Below are 26,020 nucleotides of genomic sequence, written 5' to 3' on the forward strand. Positions count from 1 at the left end.
TGTAATAATTTTGATTGCACGTTTTTGAAGAACATGAATACGTTTAAGTAGATAATTGGCACAATTTCCCCAAATAATGTTGCAATACAAAATATGAGGTAAAATCATAGTATAGTACAAATTTAAAAGAACATTTGAAGGTACTATTCCACTTATTCTGTTGATTGCACCGACAGCTCTAGATATCTTACAGCAAACGTCATCTACGTGATTCTTCCAAGTCAAATGATCATCTAGTATTACTCCTAAGAATCTAGCTGAATGTACAATGGGAATAGTAGTGCCTGCGATACATATATTTACATATTCCGTATCAATTATTCTATTTTTGGTTCTAAAAATCACACATACAGTCTTATCAACATTCAATTTCAGCTTGTTAGCTAAAAACCATTGGTTTACTTTATTCAATTCAGTGTTTAATATTGCACATGTGTCCCTGAAAATTTTCCCAGAAATAAATAAGTTGCTTTCATCAGCATATAAAATGGCTTCTAAAATATTACTAGCATATTGCAAATCATTAATGTACTATATAAAAAGCAAAGGGCCTAAAACATATCCCTGAGGTACACCAACATTGATAGACTGTATGGGAGAGGAATGTCCATTTACACAAACATACTGCATACGATTCTGAAGATAGCTCTTAAACCAGTCTAGGGTTATCCCTCTGATGCCATAATACTGTAATTTATCTAAAAGAATGTTGTGACTGATACAATCAAAAGCCTTTGAAAGGTCTAAAAACATAGCTATTACATATTCCTTTCTCTCAAATGCATGAGCAACTTTGTCACAAAAGTCAAGTAATGCCATATTATATGTTGAATACCCTGGTCTGAATCCAAATTGTTTTGCAAGTATATTTTTATAACATAGATATGACATCAATCGCTTGTGAACAAGCTTTTCAAATAACTTAGAAAATACAGATAAGATAGAAATAGGCCTATAGTTTGATGGGATAGAAGTGTCACCTCTTTTATGGACAGGAACAACTTTGGCAATCTTTAACGAACGTGGGAAGACACCTTGTTCGAATGAGAGATTAAAAATACTACACAGAGGAGTGGCAAGATAATGGACAGATTTCTTTATAACTTCAGAATCAATATCATCATAACCAGGACTTTTGTTTGGTTTAAACTCAATAGCTGTCTTAAGAATTTCACTTGGTTGTATGGGTCCCTAGGAGAAAAAGATCTAAGCAAGTTCTCTTGGGTAAGAAATCATGAAAAGAATTTGCAGCAGGAGGCAAGTTATCTACAATGTCAGAGCCAATTGACTTGAAATAATCATTACAAAAATTAACAACTTCCTGTGGGTCTGTTATATCAACATTATTGTGTTTGAGATCAAAATATTGCACTTTATTCTTGGTTTTATTCAGAATATCATTTATAACATGCCATGTTCCTTTGATGTTGTTTCGTACTTTCAAAAAACGACTATGGTAATAATGTTGCTTTTCACGACGTATTGCACTAGATACTATATTTCTATATTGCGTATAAACACATTTTCTATAATCAGTAGGGTTCTTTATATACTTTCGATACAAAATTTATTTTTTCTTACACATCTTTCTTAATTACTTCGTAAACCATGGATTAATATCAGCTTTTTTACATCGCACTTCTTTCAGAGGAAAACATTGATTATATGCGGTTGTCACCTTGTCAATACAAATCTGAAATCTTCAAATTTACTAAAACACTGATCAATTCAGTGCTTATTTACGTCGATGTAGGGCAATTTGTCAATCAGTTGCAATGAAAACATCTCGACGGAAGAATTTCATAAATTTGAATAACAAAGCAGTACCCGCTGCATGCTATAAGGATTAGAACCAACACTTGCTGTCGGGCGAAAGCTCGGTGGTCTAGTGGAGATGACGCCTGTCCGGTGATCAGGAGGTCGTAGGTTCGAATAATGCTCGAGTATGTACGCCCATGATTTTTTTATCATGGCTACAACTACTAAAACACTGATCAATTCAGTGCTTATTTACGTCGATGTAGGGCAATTTGTCAATCAGTTGCAAATCTGAAATCTATCATCAACATCAATGCTCCTATAAACATCATTCCAGTCGAAGGACCCAAGTAATCTTTGAAATTCACGAATACTCTCATCATTTATAAATCTCTTATAACATTTGGATTGAGAACAATTATACTTTTCAAACCTGACAATTGTAAATACACTTAAATGATCACTAACATCATTTACCAAAACTCCAGATTTCAATACATTAACAATATCATTTGTGAAGATGTTATCAATGAGAGTTGCAGAATTTTATGTTATCCTGGTGGGATTGAGAATAAGTGGTGTAAAAGAGAATGATGTTACCAAATCAATAAAACTATTAACATATGGATTAGAAATCGTTGCTAAAAGATCAATATTGAAATCCCCAATGAGAAAAACATTGTGTATTTTCTCTAGATATTGCACTGAGTGATTTTTCTAAAACAGGCAAAAACTCATTCATAGTTTGACCGGGAGGCCTGTACACAATGGCAAGAATTATGTTATTTGATTTGGAATATATTTCAATGAAAATTGATTCTATGAAAGAATTAAAAACATCTAAATCATTCCTTCGCTTATATCCCATACCATTTTTGATCAAACAACCAATACCTCCTCCACGTTTACTTGTCCTACCACATCCAACAAAAGCATACCCTGGCATATTGATTGATTCATGTGTAGAAAGCCAGGTTTCCGTCAGAGCTATACATGAAAGTTGGCAAGAAATATCGGCAATCACACTGCGTAAACTGTCAAAATTTTTCTTAATACTCCTACAATTAAAGTGAACCACAGAAAAAATGTTTTTATTTTCATAATTGCTACAATTTATCACATCACTGAAGTCCTCTGGTAAGACATAATCAACATTACCAATATTCACCTCATCAAAAGAGAAATTATTATCATCTGCTTGGAAACATGAATTACAAATTGAGTCAGAAGCCTTTAATACTTGCCTACGACATACACTACATAACTTAGAATCTGGAAACATATAGAAAAAAAAACAATGACACAAAACACAACAAAATTATCTCACAATATAAAGAATAACATCCCAAAACACTTGCTAGGATATGTATACAGAAAAGGGACCAGAATACATTGCACCTGGAGATCAGTTAGCCAATGGCTGTACATGTAAGTCATAGTGCTATACAAGAGTGGATTGTGGCACTCACATCATGTAAACCAGTTTACATTTTATGTCATCAATCTCGCACATGTGGCTTCTTTTCTACAAATGATCCAAATCTCTTCTTGAGTGAACTATCTTTTTGACTGGGGTACCATTGTGAGTGTTGACTGAGACGAAGATCCTGCCATCCATACTCCATGCATGAGTGAGCTTGCTGTTTGGCTTGCGGATCATAGTGAAAGCATCCCACAACAATGCTCGATTGCTGTCAGTTAGGTCCTCATGTATGGATACTCCACTTTTCTTTTCCTTCAGTTTCTTCTTGTTCTTTAGCAGGGTCTGACGATACTGGTAGGATGTCAACATGACAATGATGGCTCTTGGCTTGAGACGAGTACCCTCAGGAGGAGGGTTCCTTCTTCGAACTCGATGGCTCCTGTCGATGGCACTTGAAGGGAGATCTACATCCAGCATTTCCTTCGATATGCGACGTATTGTTGCAGTTGTATCTTCTTTTTCTGTTTCAGGGACACCAAAGAAACGGACACAGTTCCGCCTCGAATACTGCTCCTGGTCATTGAGCTTTGTTTTCAGCTTGTTGATTTCATGAAATGATTTCTCGTTTACCTTTTTCACTTCACAGAGTTCCTTCTCACAGTTGTCGAGTTTGCACTGAAGTTCGAGAACCTTTCCCTTCCGTTTGTTCCACGCGCATGAGGTATTCACTGACTTTCGTTGCAACTGCATCCTCCACTGTTCTTCTGATAGCATTCAGGAATTCATTGTCCTGGAGTATATCCTTCAGCAGTGCAGCTGTTTGTCGGGTCATTGTTAGGATGCAGAAACAAGTGAATACACTGCACGGTAAAAGTACAATGAAAATGCAGAGACCAGTCTCATAGAAATTTGAGTTGCGTTGACAGTCTAGTATTAGTAAGCCTGTCTGTGGGTGCTGTTGATGATCCCGAGTTCTGCAAAATACTGATTGAGGACGTTCAAATAACCCACAGAGAGGTCCTGCCGAGTCCAACACGAACAACAGAGAAATACGCAGGTGGGACTGCACAGAATCAATTTGTCAAAGTTCAGTTAAAAGATAAATGAGGTGCACTCCGGATTTCAGATATTTGATCCTCAATACAGGGTACAAGTGAGCACAGTGAGACATCAGTCCACGAAAGGGTCACTGTTCACAAAGTTTAGCTGTGTTGGCTATAGTCTATGTAGATCTAGTATGCATGCACTATAGTTACCGATTTGCACTTGTTCAGATAACCACACAGTTGTAAGCATGTGGGGGCTGTACAGAGTGCAAGTTCAGAATGTGCAGCAAAAAACACAGTAACATGGTCAAAGTTCACTCAAGATTTCCAATTTTCGATCTCCAGGCATTTAACTTACGAAATCAGTCTGTCATGTTCATTCTTGGTAGATGTACAGGTTATTCAAAAAAACAGTCTAAAAGTGAGATTTGAGACCACCGTTCTGCGCGTTCCGACATGCAGCACTTAGACCTGAATTATCATGTCCATGCTTTTGTTCTTGTCCTTGTCATAGTTTTTTTTTTCTGATTATTTCGCCTGCCATCAGGATATCAAAATATTACACATGGTGTCCTTGACAGATCTTGAGATGCCCCCACCTTCTAGAGTAATTCACAAATTTTACAAGCTATGCTTTTCTTGTGAATTCCTCTTTTCCATGAGATTGTATTGCTTACATGTTTATTTATCCAAACCAGCGTTTATATCATTGTGATACTTGTATTCATGTTTTGTTAAAAATTACGTGATTGAAAGTTCCTTTTGATGTTATGTATTCATGTAAGCGTTATGTATATTACTTTGCATTACTTTATATGGAAATAAAATCATTTTGAAAAAAAAAGTGGACATTGCGATTCTATACACAGCTTGAGATGAATGAGACTCCTTGCTCTTTTTCAATTTTGTCAATCTCTCTCTCTCTCTTTGTCACTCTTTCTCTCTCCAAATCTCTTCAATTTGTCTCGTTTTAGATATCTCAGCTTTCATTTTCTGATGTTTCCCTCACCTTTTATTGTTTCCGCATTTTATTGGAGAGAATTTGAGCTTAAATCTTGACCGACCAGTGTTGTACCAGCACTGAAGCTTAGAATGTAATTCCTATTATATAAACATCACCATAGCTATTTTCTGACATTTCCTTCGAGAGCCAACGGACTATTACACATTTTGTTATGGACGATATTCATGACGTCAAAAAGAGTATAAATCTAAGCCTTTGCGTACACGTGCAGTGCTTTGTATGTGTGCAGGGAGATGGCTGCCTGCTGGGTGTGATATGCAAACAGTGCGCGCTTCTATGGAGTTAGGCCAAAAACGAAGCGAACATGCGGGTGGAAACTGGGTTTTAACTCAGAACGTTGCGCAACGTTGCAGCCAAATTTGGTATCAATCTAAAGCATTGAAGGCCATCATGGTATTTTCAGCGGAGACATCGACAGCAATGTTGACCATTTCTGTGCATGAAAGAAAAATGTTTTTTTTTTTTTGCTCCATTATTTGTGGGTTTCATCTAAAATAACTTTTGACTTTTTGACTTTTGACTTTTGACTGTAAACTCTGTGATTACTGAAAAAAAACTATTTTGAATCAACCACATTTAATTTGAAGTGGATTGAACAAACCTTTTGTCAACATAAAAACCAACGCAAGGTTGCATTTTACACAATGTGTACCCGATAATCACAATTTTGCGTCTTTTTCAAGAAAAAAAAATACCCCTTTAAGATTAATTTCAGGAAGAAATATTGCTCACATATGTTCCAGAGTTTGTAATCTTTGCTTAAGATGGAAAAAAAAATGGTTTGAAGAACCAAATCCCTAGTTTGGCGCACGTTCACTTACACCTGGCCCACTGTGCGTCGTTGCGGTAGCTCGAAAAGCTCTGTTAAAACGGGGATTCAGTCGGTAGCTTATCGCCTTGAAATACGGGTGGCTCGGTCTCGGGTGTCGTTTTGAATCCCACTAACAATATTGTGTGATATCATATCCATTGTTCTCTCTCATTTATGTGGTTTCGAACGGGAGAATATGTGTGTGTGTGTGTGTGTGTGTGTGTGGAAGGGGGGGGGGGGGGGAGGCTACAACCCCTCATCCTTGCCTACTATACTTACTACCACCTATCTCGCTGACGATGCGCGAGTGGACTTGGCCCTGCCACATCCTAACCACAGTACTTGTTTATGCATGTGCATGTTCATACGTCTGTGAAATTATAAAAATTGACGAGAAAAGTATTCTCCCTAAGGATTTTTATGAACAATTATATCTTTACGAGGTATATAATGTGATATTAGATATTGATCTTATACTTTTTTATTTGATATTTTACATGTTTGTAAGCCATATTTCATATAAATAATAATGTACCGGCAGAGCTCATTGATACTGCCGATGTCTTTTAAGAGTCTTTTTTTTCTAATAATAAGAACACGTAGTGTTCCGTCATGGAGATTTGAAGCAACCCCAAAACCATACATAATTATCTCTAAAAGTAGATGCGACTTCTTTTCTAAGTTATAATTACTTTTTTCTTTAGAGTTTTGAACTGTGGCATTGTAGAGTGTAGAACGCACTGTTGAATAATATCATAGGTCAATGGTCTTTTCTATTTTTTTTTTGACATGAGAAATTATTAGCGAAAAGGAAACAAATAATATGTACCTGTTTCACAATTACTGCCTTGGAATCCTGGTCTACAAACGCATTCTCCCGTCACGTGGTGACAAACTCCCCTCGCGTAACAGTCCGGACAATCATTCGAACAATCCAGCCCATACTTCTTAGAGGGACAATCTGTGTAATAGAAAATAGCCATTGGTACAGAAAATGATATAACATTTCTATTCGTTAGATATAGCGCATCATGACCAAAATCGGATACGCATAAGGATAAGTGAAAAGCATGGTTAGTATACTAACGTACCTTTACGTACACTATGTCAAAACAAAGAAGGGTAGTTTTTGTGCGGTTTTTTTTTTTGGCATACAGTTTTTCAAATTCAAATTCAAGTTTATTCCGTTTTTCGACAATAAAAAAATAGCATAACATACATCACTCTTTCTTCAGTGATAAAAATCGTATAAAAAACAAACAAACAAAGTGAGTTTAACAGAGTAAAACAGTACTTGTATACTTGCAGTAAAGGTACATTACAATGCCTGAAGTAAATTGAAATAAAGTGGAATATCAACGTACACAAGGCGAAAAACGGAGGGACCCACTGAAAAGACGAAGCTTGTAGAGTGTGGGCCCCTCGGGAGAGAAAGAGTCAGTAAAAATATTGGTAACAATTATCGGCATCAGAACAGCAACGAAAATGTCTGAAGCAACAACAGCAAAAATAGTTGTAACAGCAGAAAAAGATATGGGCTACGCTTTCAACGACAAACACAGTCTTGCACGTAAATGTTTAAAAACCCAAGTTATACAGGTACACATAAATATTTATATGATCCATTTTTTATTTGTGGCAAAATATATATAATGCTGATTTTTCCTGACAAAATGCAAGTCCCTCTATTAAAGACCCCGTTTACAGTGCGGGGCTGGGCCGAGCCGCGACCGAGCCCGGCCTCAATTGCGGGGCCGAGCCACGCAATTTTGTCCGTTTACACTGCCGGGCTCGGCCCGGGTTTTTAATTCAAACCTTTCAATATTTTGTCGTAGAGGTGCTCTGCTTGTAAACAAAGGCAATTTGGTATAGTCTGGTTTCCAGACCCTTTTCCAACTGGACTCCGAAGTCGCCGCCTTTGCCGAAGGAAAAATCCTTTGCAGGCCCAAACCACCTTAAAATATGCGAGTTTTCGACGTTGAGGGCGTTAATATCCTGAATAGCGAAATTAGTACGGACAGAGGGTCTGGAAGCCAGACTAACTTTGGTACCCGCATTTGGCCCAGTTTGCGCTTACACTGAGAAAAGGCTGGGCTCAGCCGCGGCTCGGCCGCGGCCGAGACCACCTCCAGAGCGTTGCCAAATGCGCGGCCAATTTTGCGGCCTTTTGCGCGTTTACACTGAAATGAAGGCAGGCTCGGCCGCGGCCGAGCCGCGGCCCAGCCCCGGACTGTAAACGGGGTCTTAAAAGTTCATGCATTGCAGTGAACTTGAGAACTAGATAATAAAATTATCCGATAGGTAATCATTTGAACAAAATTATCACTTCAGATAAAGTGTTATCAATCCTGGGTGTCCTTGCTTCACTGAGATTATAGACCGCCCGTTTACTTCTCTTGTAATGATACATTTGTTTAAAGGAGACATCCGGATAATTTTCAGACTTTTACATATTATAATAAAGAACTATAAATTGGTTTTACTGGGTACAGAGTTTAAGAATTTATAGTGATTGGGATGAGGAAGAAGAATGTTTTTCGAATTTTTTAACAAATCACTATGAACAAGGATGATGTCATGACAGCCTCGCTACAAGAATGCATGAGTTGGGGCTTAAGGAAACAGAACAAAAGAAGAAGGCATGCATAGGTTATCAACAGGTGAACTTAATAGCTGAAAATTGATCAAAAATCATTGTTTTGGCCTAATCAATAGCACTGAGAGTCTACTTTTTGTTTGTATATCTATATTAACTATTCTACAATTTTTCATCATAAGAACTTCCAAAATCATTTCAATTCATATATATTTCTTTGTTTTTTTACTTTCTTATAACTTTCTTTGTTTTTCGGTTTTTTTTTTGTTTTTTACTGGAAATTGTCACTGACCACTTTTTTTTTTAACGTAATTATTTGGCACAAGATTAATCAAAGTGATTAATTGTTAAAAGATAATCAGGTTTTTGTGTGTTTCATGATCAGAACACTGGTTTCAATAGGAAATGTACACACACACACACACACACACAAAAAAAAAATGTGCCTATTTTAGGGTGACATGCAGTTACAAAAAATGGGCTTGGCTTCGCAAACGTACGTGCAAACGTAGGAAATTTGGTCTCTAAAGTTGCGGGAGATTTGAAGAAAGAAAGTCAAGCCTCATGACGAGGCCTTCTGTACATTTCATAACTACTAAACGTTGCTAAATGTAAAACCTATATAATTTTTCTGACCTCTAATAATGAGCCTTATGATTGCATGTTTTCCGTTTTCCCTGTTGCCGTCAATGAAGCATTCGTAAATGCCTTCATCGGATTTCCTGACGTCATTGAGGGTTACTGATGTCAAGCCACGCCAAGCAGTTATGACGTCATCTCCGTTGCGCCTCCAGACGAGGTTCCCTTGACTCAACTCGCTTCTCATTTGCACTCCGAGACTGACGGTTTCACCCACTCCAACCGTGTAAGACAGTTTTTTCCGCCCATACCTCAGAATTGTAATCTAGAAGCAAGTTGAGACATAGCAATGTGCCTTTAATGTAATATAATAATAGTTTCGTTTCATTTCCTTCTTGTTGTTGTTTCCTCTGTTTGACCCAAATCACTGTGGCACCCAAATTAAATGCTTGGCAGTACACCATATTGCAATGGGACTCGCGCTGCAGAAGTCGCTTGAGCTGCAACATCGTTTTTCGTGCCACAAGTCACAACCCGGAAGTAGTGACGGGACATTAGGCCCCTACTGAGGAAATGACAGCTGCCTCACGTAGCAGACGACCTCGTAGATCATGTGCAATTGGGTTTCTCTATTCTACCGAATTTTTGCTATAAACACGTTTGCCAATAACCGGGTCTTTCCACACTTAACAATGTGGTAACATTGTATATCCATAGTTTCTTTTTCATTTGAGAAAGGTGATACAAGAAATAAGCGTTAAAGTTTAATTCTTTCCGAAATAGATACCATTCAACATGATTATGATGTTATGGTAGCTTCAAATGAACTGTCAATCCATTCAAGAGTTGGTTTTATTAATGCTACAGGGATAGAGGAAAAGAAAATTGAAGAACGGTCATTGGAATTGAACAATTAGAAAATGGTAGAAGTTTCATACCAGAAATTAGAAAATGAATTTCATTTATTTCGTTTCAAACAACTGAAATAATTACATGCTATACAGTAACACAAATGCAATATAGTGTTGTGATATAGAAGATTACTTTGAACTGAAGTAACTTCAGTGACTTTTCTGATTAAATCGAATCAAAATGAATTGTTGGATATGGAGGGGGCTGCTGAAAAGCAGGGCTTGTAATTTGCAGGGTTTTTTTTTATAAACAGTAACTAATTACTGCTGTAATAAAACTATGGCAGATTGCCTAAGAAAGAAAGAAAGATAAGACATATGGGAAATACAACTCTACCCCCCCCCCCCAAAAAAAAGAAGAAGAAAAAAAAAAAAAAACCTCTTACCACCTCGGTACTCGTTGATCATGATCACCTTTTCTGTTCTTCCCTTGTAGCTCACAGCTGTCTTGAACGCTCCGGCTCTGGCAGCCCCTCCGGATAGCCAGTTGAAAATCGCCCGTAAGCTGTCGGCATTACTCGCACGATAGTTCATTACGTCCGTACCTTCTGGTAAACCTGAATCCTGCCACTCTTGGCCGTCTTCAGTCACCCCATGACCGGTCTCCCCCGGTCCGGTGTCCACCTCTCGTCCGATGTAAAACTCGATGGAAGGATGGCTAAGGTCTTCTATCATGTAGACGCCAATGTAGTTGTTTGTTGGACTTCCAACTCCGGCGTTGTGATTGTACGACGCCATATCGACAATGTGCACTGGAAATAAAATTCCAGAATAATAAAAGTATCAGTTGGGGGGGGGGGGGGGGAATATTACAACCATGTCACTGTCCATATTTTGGTCATGCGGTGGATGAATTAAAAACTGTTTAATATGTTTTAAGCTGACTGATTGAAAACTGAAAACACTGCTCTTTCCCGCAGGAAACAATAATTTTTGATGGGTCGTGAATATGTGGTGCAGATCCAAAAGGAGACATTGAATTCATAATTTACCCTAGAATAAGTACACTGCACAAAAACATAAACACAGTCATGTCCTTGAATTCCACATTGAGTGACGTTTTTAGTATTGTGGAATTTACTCAGACATTGATAATTTTGTCATTTATCAAATCAATGAAGTTTATTTTGATTCTTTTTCTCAATATCAAGGAATGTTTATGATTTATATCGTCACTTTTGGTTTCAATGTTACGTTAGTCCATTTACTCTTTGCTCACTGAAAGGAATCTGAAAATGAATGCTTCACGTGTTTGTCGTTGGCCGTTATATCATGACACTTTCTATAGGACCTATATACACAAAATCTGGCATTCTCCCGTTTGGAAGATTTGAACTAACTTTAACTTAGACTATTCACAAGATGGAGTAAATCGAACAAAGGAACAATAAATGTGAAATTAGAATAAGAAAGGAAGTGATTATCTTATGTATATTGCATGTTTATATCTACCAGTGATGTATCAGTTGTTCTTAGCAACACTTAACTTAATGAGGCGCTGATGTCAGTACATTAGGCCTACGTCTCCAATAAAAGCATTAGTCTCTACAAAAGTATCTTTCCTTTTCTTGAATTCAAGCAAATTTTATGAATTTTTACTCGTGAACAAGTGATATACTTTTCTTTTAAATAGGGAATTTTTCCCCTTATCAATTCATTCACAGGAGAATAGGGTCAATATTTGATGTTATGGCTGTGGGTTGTTTTTCTTATTTTTTTGTCCAATCCAGTGTGAAACCTTTAAGGACTGGACACTCAGTTCATGGCATACCTTGACACTGGGGACCATACCAGCCTGTATCACAGCCTCCTTGACCGTCACAGGAACCAGTCATTGGGTCACACTGGTTGGATGACGCACAGTGACACGTCTGGGTGCAGTCTGCACCATATGTACCGACAGCACATGCTTTTTTTTTACGCAAAAGATGTAAAAGAAATACATAATACAAAGTATACATTTGTCAAGTCATATCGTTATCGTCAGAATTACATTCCATAATATTCACCCACATGTCCACTATACGAACGAACATTGTGTGATATTATTGAAAACTATGTGTGAATGCAGGAAAACGAAGTTGATTAACTGTTAAGTGCAAGTAAGGATGCACGTCGTGTGAGGCATGTCCAACATGTCTAATACTGTTCCCTTGTTTGTTTGTTTTTTTTTGTGTGTGGGGGGGGGGGGGGAGGCAGTTTGCTCATAATATGACCATGCAGACATTAATAAATATGGGAAACTGACATCTTCATTGTTGAACACAGTTGCCTGCAGTTGCAAAAATGTCTACAGTCATAACGTCATCACTTTCATCACAGTAAACACAACCATGATATTATTTTTATCCGTCGTTGTCAGTGTCCTTATCCAAGATATATTTATGTGTTGCCTTCGAGAATGCAAAGTACATCAACGACCTAAATCAAGAAATAGTCGTGTATGTATGATATGTAACCGTGCATCACAAAAAGTACAGAAAGTCGCACACACTGATTTTGCGTGAGGACTGAAAATAAGTGAAATGGGTCAACCTAGCCGAACTTGACTTTTTCATATTTTCTGAAAGGACATGTCTTCTTTTACATTATGCTAAATTTGGGGATCATAAAACGGGTGGGAAAGTGTGCTTTTTTAACAGTTTATCGCGAACATTTTTGGTAGAATAGTGTGATTAGGTGTGTCTTCAGAGTCCCCTTTTCATTTCTGCAAAACCTTGTACACACTCTTCACTTTCAGCTCTAATAACTTTTGAAAAGATAATGCTACTGCTTTGAAAGTTGGCTTTAATTATGGACAAAATGTGTTAATGAGGCATGCTTAATTTCAGTTTAATCTGATAATCCATTCATTGTTGTTACTCTGGTGGTTTACTTCCTGTTTTTTTTTTTTTTGTCCCATTCATCGCACAGCCAGCACGGTTTGGTAAAGATTAAGTGCTTGAATAGACACTGTACTTCAGAGCCTCTTTTCTTAGTTCACACTTTTCCTCAGTTTGTGCTTTCTTTCCAATATTTAGATAGGTTAGGAGAGTCCATCCGATTTGAGTTATACATCATTTTAAAGCTTAAAGTATGTTCTTTTAGAATGTGGTCTTAACTAAAAATTCATATCTGGCGACTTTTTGTTTGTTTTGTGGTGCAGTGTCACATATATTATGTGACCGTGCATCGCAAAACCATCAAATATTCGCATGCTCTGATTTTACATGAGGACTCAAGACATGCGAAACGGATCAACCTTATCAATCTTGAGTTTTTCATATTTTCTGAAAGAGCAATGTTTCCAAATTATTTTAATTTTGGGATCATAGTACAAATTGGACATCGTATTCTAGCAATTTTTCTTAAAAACATTTCTTTCTTTTTTTAAGAATATTGTGATTCGATGTTTGAGGCCCCTTTTCATTTCTTCGGAATTATTTACACACTCATCACTTTTAACTACAATAATATCTGAAAGGATAATGCTACTGCTTTGAAAGTTGGTATTTTTGATAGTCATAGATAGAATGCGCTAATAGAGATGCTCAATTAAATCACTTCATTGCTGCTACTATGGTGGTTTACATCCTTTTGTCTTTTTTTCTGTATCAGTCATTGTACAGCCAGCACGGCTTGGTAAAGATTAAGCGCTTGAATGGACCCTTCATTACTTCGGAGACTCTTTTCTCAGTACACACTTTTTTCAGAATGTGTGCTTTCTTTCCAATATTTATAGGTTAGGAAAGCCCATTAGAATTGAGTTAAGGTCTGCCCTTCAGAATCGGTGTCTGGCGGCTGGGTGTGTGATGCAGGGTCATATAAATATTATATATATATATATATATATATATATATATATATATATATATATAGATCATATTTCTCTTATACCCGCATTATCTTTATTAGATATGAAATTATAGGAAAGCCTGATTAATTATCTTTAAAATAACACCTCACGTGCTATGATTGGGTGTTCTTGGAATGTGCAAAACAGCTGAGTATATGGGGACAGATCAAAAGTGAAAAGTCGCATCAATTCTGTTATTGATAATGTACAGTTTTGATGAAAAAAGGCCACTGGAATAAGCAATGTTGAAATGAGAGCACTTTCAAAAACTCCCATTTCCTAGACATTAGATGACTGTTTGGTCAACCTTTATGTTTAATTTTAATCTGCAGATACTACTGCAGTTTTTAATTCATGGATGGAGTCTGGAACCTAATGATAATCTAACAATGCATTCTTTTCAAGCACATTCCTTCCCTGAAACGACAAAGCAAATGGGAATTATACTGTTTGACATAACATGTTTGCTCTGTTTTGCAACATTTCACATTTGACCTTTCCTCATACTCAGTCATACTGTGCATTCCAGGAATGCATAATGTAAACAAGTGAGTTGTGAATGCAAAGAAAATTAATCAGGCTTTCTTATGATGTCACATTTGAATGAAATGATGTAGTTTGAAGAGAAATATGATACATCAAATATGAATTGCAGGACTTTTTTGAGGAGTTTGTATATATATATATATATATATATATATATATGTGTGTGTGTGTGTGTGTGTGTGTGTGTGTACGTTTTCTATGGGGGTGCATAAAACTAAACAGGCACGGATTAAGGTTTGTATTACCCGTCCTGCAGTCAAGTCCTGCCCAGCCAGAGGAACAAGAGCAACCATATGGATCCGAAAGGCAGAATAGCAGCCCTTGGCAATCGGTGTTAGAGGAGTTGTTATCCATGCAAGAAACGGCACAATTCTTTCCCACAAAGCCGGATAGGCATGCTGCAAAGAAGAAACTTGATATGACTTTGTGAGCACGTTTATATAACTCATGCACCTTTGCAGTTACTCCATTGTGTGAACGTATCAATAAAAAAATATATATATATATGAAGAGCTTGTTTGCAAAAACCGATAAGTCCATTTTTGAAGATTTTGAAGTACGGTCTCTGTCATAAAGTACAAGATAATGGCTTTTAAATGATATATTGGTCACTACATATAAAGACACATTTTTGAAGTTTTGGCCAAAAGAAGCAAAAATTTTCTTATTAATCTCTTTATTTTTCTTGACCTTTAATCGCAAAAATCTCCATTTGGCAAATATGGACTTATCGGTTTTTGCGAACAAACTCTTCATATATAGCAGCTAGCTGTTATTCGATCGCTCAGAAGTAGGCCTACAATGTTGTATGATCTACACATGCCTACAACATTATACATGTAGTTACAACCTCAATAAATGGGAAGTTATTTGTCATTCTTTTAAATGCAAAACATGAAATGAGAATATGGAAAAATAGAATAATTAATGATAATTGAAATAATAGAGAACAGAGTAATTCGGTAGTGAAGGGCGGATATTTCGTTGCGGTGCAATTGGCCACGTAAAGTTTGATTTCAGCAAAGTGAATAACTTTGCAAAGTGAATGATGGTATACGTCGCGTTAGCAGTAAGACACCAATGCGTTTTGTACACGAGTGGGATTCTTCATGTAACTCCACGTAAAAGGGTAAAGAGATCGACTCTGTGGCATAATCGGCCTTGCCCTCAACAGTCCTTAAAAAGGAAAGAAAATGGCAACCAAAGAAAACAAGCAAGCAACCAAACACACAAAAACAAAACTACACCCAAACAAAACACATTCTCCCCTTCCACAGGGCTTTTACGAAGCGCATATTCATTCAAAACATACTTAGAAAATGAAATACTAATCAACCAATCATTAAAGGGCTGGTATAGTTTTGGTTGAGATGGGCCTTCAGGTTTCCAATCTTTGAAATTATCCAGGTTTTTTTTTTTTGAATTTTTGAGATAATGAGGAACCTCTCATAAGACATGAACGAGGAAATAATTCTAAGAGGAATTCAAAGTTCATAAAGACGAATATAATTTGGAAATGTCTATATTTTTGAGATATCGAAAACATAGCAATACTGTTAAAAAGTTGGACGCACGTTTTATGAGGATCACTTTGTTTTTTCTTTTAGATATCTCAGCCATTTTACAACCGATTTCTATCAAATGAACTTTGAATTCCTCTTAGAATCGCATGCTCTTGAACCATTTTATACAGTGGTGTCTAAAATGATGTCACGCAAAAAGCTAAAAGCTGAATCCTCATCTAAGCCAATACTATCCTCTCTTTAAAGTCTCAAGTACTCAATGTACGAAATAAATGCTCAGTAGGATATATTCGGTTGTGAAAAAAAGCGACCGCATGTTGAGAAATGTCACCTTGTGATTGATGATACCAGGAACAACAAGCTTTTTCTTATAGTATTTTTCTAATGAAGTTCAATTGATAAAAAGGGAAATGTCATATGGTATAATAACCAAAGTACAATTAGTGCATCGCTATTTGAGTCCGTTAAACCGAACAATTTGTGTCGATCTGGGGGTGTTTCATCAATTTAATCAGCGCTGACTATTTCAGTAAAATCCTTGGTTTTGATTGGCTGAGAAGCTTTGGTCGCTGACTGTTACTATGGTAATAGTCAGAGACTGACAATTTGTCAGCGCTGACAACTTTGATGAAACGGTGCCCAGGAAGAATATGCTTACAGGTTTTATCTTCTCTCCAACTCACAGAATGAGACTACAATAATTCCTGTAATTACTTTATAACTTTATAATAATTTATTGGACCAAATTATGCATGCAAACACGTTGGGTGGATACGAAAGGAAGTAGAGTATGAACGACACACGGTGTAATTCAAAGCGAACACGTCAGCCCATTTAACAAAACCCATTCTTTTCTCTCAATTATAAAAGTGGGAGCAACCTTTCTCCCCTTATAAAATCAAACTTAATGTTCCTGGAATAGACAGTTTACTCTATTTCCGCATAGAAAGTACATTAAAACCTTTCCAAATTTTGTCTCATGAACTTGAATAAGCATTGTTAAGCAATAAGAATAGTAAATCATGACATCAAATTTCTTTTTTAGCTTTATAATACTGAAAGAAGAATCATCCCCTGACAAAACACCATCAGCGAACCGCATATTTTTAACACATCATTTTTTTTTTTAAATACATACATTAATCATCTCAATTTATTGTTTTTCTTTTAAAAGTGGTTGGTATGCAATAGTCTTTCTGCAGCGCAGCAAATTTTGAAAAAAAAATCTTGGATGACACTTTTTCTGAAAAGAACACAATGTCTATTCTAGTTCTTTGAAATAGAAATGAAATCTAGATTAGTCTATTTAATTTCCTATCAATCAGGCAAAATAAAAGAAACAAAATACCAATGTCCAAAATTAGTGCTAATACCAAATACTGACAGAAAAAAAAAACTCCTGATCCACGACACAGTCAATGAATGCGCGTGACTACAAACAAGACAAAGAATGTCTGTCATTCAATATCAACCGTCTTCATACAGCTGAGACATTCGACTGCTACTCATCTTGTCCGCTTTTATGATACCAAATTGCTTTAATGTATTTTTGTTTTATTTGACAATATATTGTGTACTCACTATTAGGGTCATTGTTAAATGACAAGGTACGAAGTGTCTGCATGCCTGAAGGATGAAATCATACTTACCTGTTTCACAATGGTCGCCCATAAATCCAGGCGGACAAACACAGCGTCCAGTAATGTCGTCACATATTCCTCCATTGTAGCATGTCGGACAGGTATATTGACAATTTGGTCCCCACAGGTTATCAAGACAACCTGTTTTTTTTATTTTTTTTATTGAGAAACATAACATGAATTAAAGGAGGAAGCCCTTGTCAAGGAAAATTACTCAATTATCTTTTAATTTCTCATACGACAAAATCTTTATTATTGCAAGCGATGAGTTCTAAACTTAATTGTTTATAAAAAGAACACCAGTTTGTTTATTTGTTGTTTTTTCTATACACAGGGTAGTTTAGCCAGAATGAATACATGTATGCTTTTGATATTTTCATTTATGATAGAACACGACACATCAATGAACTTTTGATTGATATATCTTTATGGACAAAAATACTAGTGCCTAAACGTTTATGCCTGATTTAAAATGACTTTATATCATCCACGGATCAAACACAGGGAACTTCAGAGTTGTAACAAAGTCAGGAGACACGGAAGTCGCTATTGTCAGGTGGTCTTGGCACAAATGGAACTGGATTGCAATCGAAAAATAGAAAAAAACAAACAGACGGACTCTCGGGAGTGTGATGTTGAGCTGAATAGCGATGAAAAACTTCGAGAGAAACCTTAGAATGCTGTTTTATTACGAGATGAGGATAGTGAAGAACAGCTATAGGTTTGCAACAATAAACAAGTTATATTGCAAATGACCAGTTCCAAATAATTATACCTCGAACTAAGAGCCTAATGATTCCACCTCTCTCCGGCATATCGCTGTAATAGTAATGATGTACTCCAGACATCGATTCATTAGCCTTGCTGATGCTCAGTTCATCAGCTAACACGGAAGTGGAAAGGTCTGTCTGACCGTTGAGCATCCAGACGAGTGAGCCAGTACCAGCTCCCGTCCCGGCGTTCATGACGAGCCGTACATCTTCGTCAGTACTGGCAGTTATCGTCAGTTTTTCGGGAGTGAAATGGGCTGCATCATGGACAACGGGGATAACAACACTCATACACATGTGACAGTAGTAATCACATGAAAAAGCCCGCTATCCATTCTCCTTTATGTTTAAACTATGATATGAATGGACATAGCAATTAATGAAATAATAATGATTTAAAAAATAGTGCGCTTACCTCTGATAAGAAAACCAAGAGAAAGAAGAGACAATCGACCAAACGCCATGAAATGACAATATGGAGATTTCAACTGACTGACAAATTGCCCTACATCGACGTAAATAAGCACTGAATTGATCAGTCAGTTGCAATGAAAACATCTCGACGGAAGAACTTCATGAATTTGAATATGGAGATTACTCGTCTTTTTTCAACTTTACACTAGTTGCTGACAAAACTTTCATGTATGTTGAATATTTTTCTTTTTTATGCTGGTGTTTCTTTTTTCAATGCTGAACTTTACCTTTTTGGTATTATTCGAGTCCAATTATATTAATGATTTACTATCTTCATTAAGAATCGATTGATTATTGAATAATCTGCATTTTCTAATAGATTCCTTCATATTAAAACTTGTCTTTCCTGTCTATTTGATGTCACCACTCTGCTAAAAATTAAGCATTTTTTTTTAAAGTTGATATTATATTTTTTTTTCCACGTCAGTGCTTGTCGAATAACATGCAGTTATTAATATTTTCGCCCTTAACATTTTTACTCAAGATATTTTTACCCAAGTTTAATGTTTCCAGGTTAGCATGCCTGTACAGTGACGGGGCATTAAACTGCACATTACTTGAATACGAGACCGTTCTGAAGCGAATAATTTTCACTCTAATTATAATGTACTCTTAAATGAATCAAACAAGGATCGGAACAATCATCCCCCAGCATTCCCATCGATTTCCACTGATCAGTTACAAGCCATCCCTTTTAAGCGCTTGAATAGACCCTGAACTTCAGAGGCTCTTTTCTTAGTTCACACTTTTCCAGAGTGTGTGCTTTCTTTCGAGTATTTAGGTAGGTTAGGGGAGTCCATTTGAATTGAGGTATACATCTTTTTAAAGCTTAGAGTCTGCTCTTTCAGAATCTGTCCTTTACTAAAAATCCACGACTGGTGGCTTTTTGTTGGTTTTGTGATGCAGGGTCACAATTGGTCCTTTACTTGGATGCTCTCATCCCTGACGAAATATCTGAAACTTCTCCCCTTTTCACGCTGACGTGTCCCATCAATTTTAAAGAAAAAAAAATAATCCCTCAAATTGAACTTTGATAGTCCTTGACTTATCGCTTTGATTTCTCTTACTTTCTTCGTTTTCAATGAAGTGAAATTGGATAAGATTACATAAAATAGAGGCTTATACATATTATCACCACTTCTCTGCAGGGTAAAAACGAATACACAAATAGGCCTACGTATAGACGATGGTACATAAATAAATAAACATTATGCATACATACATACACGCATACATATACATACATACATACATACATATTGTATTTTCCCTGCATATTGAAGTTACTAGAAATACTGATAGTTATGTCACGACAGAGGAAATTGCCCTGGGATAAAAGTGGTTATGAATTTTATCGTTATTATATGATATAAAGGGCTAAATAACAATAATTTCTTTCTTTGCATGGTGGCCCGTTCTGGATAGGCCTACTGAGATATAAAAAACAAACAAACATAACGATCCACTTTTGATCTTAGTTGACCGAGCAGGCTACCAAAAAAAAAAAAATACTTCTTCATAAAACAATGTTTGTGTTGCGTGACAAATTTTTAGTGGCCCAGGACCATCGCAGGCCGCCACTAATGTCGACCCCTGCAATATGTATGTACGGCTGTATGATAATTATTATACACTCACAGTGTACACAAAAAACGTTACCCCATTTAATACATTAAAGGCCTGGAATAGTGGACTCCCGTTACAACGAAATGACCGGCAGTTTTCTTTCGTTATATTATCGAAAATTCGTTATAAGCGAACAACTAAACAGTACAGAACATAGAGCTGGGAATGTTTGAGTCTAAAATTTTACTTTGTTCTAACAAGAATTTCGTTATGACCGTGTTCGTTATAATGGGAGTTTGTTTGAGGTGAGGTTTAACTTTTAACTTTTTGCGAGATACTTAGAAACCACTCAATGGAATGTTAAAGGTCCTGTTTACCTTTGGGAACAGTGATTTAAAAAAAAAATCAAGATATGACATTAATGCATATGTGTAGGTGTGTTGTACCACATAACATCCTGCAAAATAAAATTTTTTGCGATAAAGCCTAAAATATAAGGAAATATCTGCATTTTTCTTGATAAACCGGAACGATAGACAGTTTAGTATGGAAGTGTTTTTATTATAACTATTGTTCACATTTTGTATATTCAACAATACTTAACATCGATTTTACAGATTCAAATTTTACATTGGTTGTTTCCATCCCTAGCACACATTTTAGAACTATTTTAAGGCACTAATGCTGGATTTTTTGTTTCATCTGCAAATGGTAAATTATGCCTTTAAAAAGCATGCGATCCTAAGAGGAATTAAAAATTTATATGAAAGAATTCGGTACTAAAATGGCCAATATCCAAAACAAAGTAAAACAAAGCAATCCCTACAAAAGGTGGGTCCCACATTACATTAGGATCGCTTTGGATCACTTCAAAGCCAATTTTTATCAAATGAACTTTGAATTCCTCTTTTAATAATTATGCTCTTTCATAGTTGCGAAAATACATTTCCCATTGCCCTCTACTTCCCCACATAATATCGCCAATATAGGACTAAAAAAAGTGGACAATAAGGTGTGGGGGGCTCTTTGTTCGCATGCATCGATGACACCCTGGCAACCATGCATGTGCTCATGAAGGTGAATGCAAATATTTATCATCGTAGTCCCTACAATATTACATAACAATAAATGATTATATTTTCAAGTACATATCTTAATGTACAATGTACAAAGGTCATTATATAATATGGATGGTTCTCCCTTAAATTTCAAGAGATATTAAAGCTGTCATTATGTTCGTAGTTTAATTTATTTATCAATCAATGAAATTTGATATCAAGATAGTACCCAATAAACTAACTGACTAAAGCGCAAGAATTTTTTTCCCGACTAAAATGTTTGTGGGTAACTTGGGCGATGTCAGATTACCTAAAATTATTCGAAGGTACCCAGCAGCGGTATTATGTAAAGAAGTGTTGCAAAAGAAAAGAAAGGGAAAAAGTCAAATAAACTCTGCAGTCCCTACTCCGATGACTTAGATATAAGCATAGAGACTTTTTTTTTCTAACTGCATCTTTCGGCAGAAGAAGAATACCAAACGAATCCCTTATCACGATAGAAAAGTCTATATAAAGTATGAAACATAATGTGTCATTGCGAGTAAAATTATATTTAGTTATTGCAAAAATAGTCACCTTCGAACCTCAGGGACAGGTAAAAAATGCAAATCTCCCTGTAAATCTACCATCTGTATACCAGAAAATAGTATCCTTTCAAAAGTCCGAAAGCGTGAAATTACAGCTTACAAACATGACAAATTATACGTGCAATTTATAGAAATTCAATGTATACTGCACTTATCTGGCAAGGCATAGCAATGACCCCCCCCCCCAAAAAAAAAAAAAAAAAAAAAAGAAGAAGAAGAAGAAGAAGAAGAAAACCACCACCGAACAACACTTAAACAGGGAAATGATTGATTCATATCAATATAAATTTACAAGGCATGCAACATAAATCAATAAAATTATACCAGTAAGAAACTCTTTTGATTGCAGCATTGCGATTATCATGCCTTTCATCGTATAATACCGTCGCATAGAATTCGCAGCTAGGAGGAATAAATTATTATTATCTCAATATTATTCAGCACAGACAATTTATACTTTACCGTCCGAACGTATGAGCAGAATTGTAGCAGTTGTCGTCCAATTGTACCGTTCAGCTCTACATGAGTAAGCCCCGAAGGTGTCTCCATTAGAATCAACAGGTAAGGTGACCTTTGCCGAAGAGGTGAGGTACCTTTCGATATTTGAACCCGATGGTAAGTGACACGAGGAGATATCATCATCGTAAGAACACCAGCTTGTCACATCTGACCCCGTGGTCAAGTCTATTGCCCTCTGAAAGGTCAATGTACTTGTCGAATCAGCACCGCTCACAATGGCTGCAAACGACGCTGGTTGATTGGGATCAAGGGTTGGGTTGAAACTAACACACGTCATGTCCAGAATATTTCCTGTCAGAGGAAGGAAAAGGAAAGCATGAACACAAACATTTTGCCATATTCTAAAACTTTTTCTTCTTCTTCTAATTTTTTTGTCTGCATGTGACATAATTCGACGCATAATCTCTTCAGGCCAAGGGGGTGCGGATCGTTTTTATTGTGTTTTGTTTTGTTTTGCTTGTTTGTTTGTTTTTGTTTGTTTGTTTGTTTGTTTGTTCTTTAGAGGGGTAGGGTCGGTGGTAGGGTGTAAGGGAGCTCGTGGTTGGTTGAGTCAAGGGTTTATGGTCTCCTTCCCTCGACGGGAAGAATCTCGGTTTTCTTTTTCGATTTTTTCCACTTTAGAGCCAAAAGTGTGTGTGTGTGTGTGTGTGTGTGTGTGTGTGCGTGCGGGCGCGAGGGCACGTCCGCGAGCGTGTGTGCAGCCCCAGTCCCCTGTTTTGCGGCCTCGAGATCTGCTGTTAAAATTTGGCGAAAAATTGACATCACACAAAAACGCCGTTTTTGTCTTTCACAAAATGTGTGAATATGGCAACACCGTGAGTTTTAAATTAAGAACGAATCATAATAAGCTTAGAAACTTTTTGACGAAAACTCCTGACATATTTTAAGACACAGAAGTCATCGTCCTTTTACAAGGCAATGAAGAAAAGGGAGTTGAAAAAAGGAAACAAGGAAATCACCGGGCTCTTTCTTGCTTTTATAATTCTATCTCTAAACTCCTTATTTTGTCAGTACGCATAGAAAGGAAATAATGCTAACCCTGTATTTCCCCATTAATTGCTTAACTGAAAAAAAAAAACAGCTCCACCAAAATCACAAAATTAGATTTCAATAGATCATGTCACTCGGTGCCGTCTATACAATTTGAATGAACTGCCTGTCCCATTCACTAATGAGACAATATTCAATATAATGATACGTTGTACATAGGACATGTCTGCTTCAGAAACTGATTTTAGAATCTGACATCTCATCGCATCCTGGTCACTGATGAAGACTGTGATGATAAACCTGTTTGGTTCTTTGTTTCTAAAACATGCGCTTTCCCGACAGGATGAAACTTGTTAATGCAACTTTTAGGTTATACGTACAATGTATCGTCACAGGACTTACCAAAAACGGCCATATTCATGCTGATGACGATCGAACACAGAAGTTCTAGGAATAGAACTGATATTTCCATTTTCTTTGATGATCAGGAAACTATCATTCCTCCACCCAAAAAAAAAAGAAAAAAAATGCAATACCATCCATTCACAGGTATAGAACCACACAACAAATCGTTACAACGACTGCCTTCTCTGTCATTGCCTGGTTCCCATACTGTCATCTCGCATGTGGGAGTAATTTTTATGTTTTATTTCCTGGTCCAAAGTCATTATAGAATTCAAAGGCATCCTAAGCACTTAGTTCAACGTCACGGCTAATAGTTACCAAGTGTTTAAATTCATAAGCACTTGTTCAAAGGGCGCACCTCAATTTCTACCTTCAGTATCAACCAAGTTCTTGTTTAATCTTGAATGTACTTCAATCAATACTGTCGTTACGCAGATACGGGAGGGATAAATTTCAAGTAGGGTTTGTGCAGTAAGTAATCTGATTAGCGTATTTGAATAAATGATTCCATTCTTCATTAGCATGGCAGTTGAGAACCCCTTTTTTTTGTTATCATTAAACGTCTCACATCGGGTTATCAAACCTATTTATGTTACACTTGTTCAGCGTCTGATAACCATTGCTCACTGCGCACTGAAACCAAAGATATTAAATGAGATTAATGTGACAGCGGATAATGTGGATAGCGTATAATCCCTAGACATTGCTAGAGCAGAACTTCTATAAGTAGAACGCATAGGTAAAGTTTGAAGAACAGTAAGATCAAAGTCACGAATTTTGAAAGTTTCAGTGCCACATTTACTGGATGACTACAACAGTTCGTAAGATGACTACAGAACAACACTAATTAAAAATGATTATAAATTATACATAATCTCACTTTTTGTTTTTGTTTTCGAAAAGCACACATTCCTTCGACTCGTAACGGACAGCATCTTTTATGTTTATCAGAGGAAATTATTCCCCTCACCTTCTGAAAGAAATCAACTCAAGTGCATGTTCTCTCATGTATTTTCCCTGACTTGTTACTTACATAATTATTCCCCCTGCTTTTTGAAAGAGCTAAGTCATACCCTCTTTCATTCGACATGATGAAATAATAAAAGTAAGTTGAAATCTCTTTATATTTCCTTTTTGTCGTTGTTCAACAGGTACGCTAACTTTATTACTGTGTTTTGTTATTGCTGCACTCTCTCTATCCTAATCGTATGTGGGTGGAATTCCCCTTTAAAGGGAGTGTATAGTTTTGGTTGAGACCTAACTCGAGATTTCCAACATTTTGGGGAGATAATGAGAATTTTTTTATGAAATATGAAAGAACATGTAATTCCAAGAGGAATAAAACATTTATTTGTTTTCAAATTACGGAGATATCCGAGCAGAGCGATCCTGAAAAAAGATGGGACCCACCTTTTATTACGATCGCTTTTTTTTACTTTGTTTTTGGATGTCTCAGCCATTCCAAAACCGATTTTCATTAAATAAACTTTGAATTCCTTTAAGAATGGTATGGTGTAACTATTTCATAAGTGGTTTCTTGGTATCTCAAAAAAAGGGGTTAAAATCCCAATTTTCATCTCCACCAATACTATACCATCCCTTTAATAACTCCGTCAGCCAACGACATTTTGGCAAGCGGCACGACGCAACCCGTGTTCACACCCTTGAACAACTACCTGTATAATTTCAACGCACTACCACTCAACCCGTCTAGAGTCATTAGTTTCCTTGGGCTGGCGGGTCGATTTATGATTAACCATTTGAGGACGGGCTGATTTTGCTACAATATGCATTTTCCACAGACACTTGCCCGAGTATACTTGGAACTCGTCCTCAATGGGTTAAAAGAGTAGTTTGTAGAGGTCGATCGGCTAAATTATCCATCCATCATCCATGCTCGATGATAAAATTTTTCGTCCGACACCTCTCTTGATATGTGTTGACTTGAATGTTCATCTG

General features: G+C 36.6%; 1 pseudogene; it reads right to left on the reverse strand.

The window, feature by feature from the left end:
- LOC139716867 (uncharacterized) overlaps positions 1–24,071 on the reverse strand; it is a 73,809-nt pseudogene extending 49,738 nt beyond the window's left edge.
- Positions 24,072–26,020: the final 1,949 nt, after the last annotated feature.

Source organism: Diadema antillarum, unplaced genomic scaffold (genome assembly GCF_040938485.1).
Source record: "Diadema antillarum isolate AM-2024a unplaced genomic scaffold, OU_Dant_1.0 scf00000071, whole genome shotgun sequence".
Classification (NCBI taxonomy): domain Eukaryota; kingdom Metazoa; phylum Echinodermata; class Echinoidea; order Diadematoida; family Diadematidae; genus Diadema; species Diadema antillarum.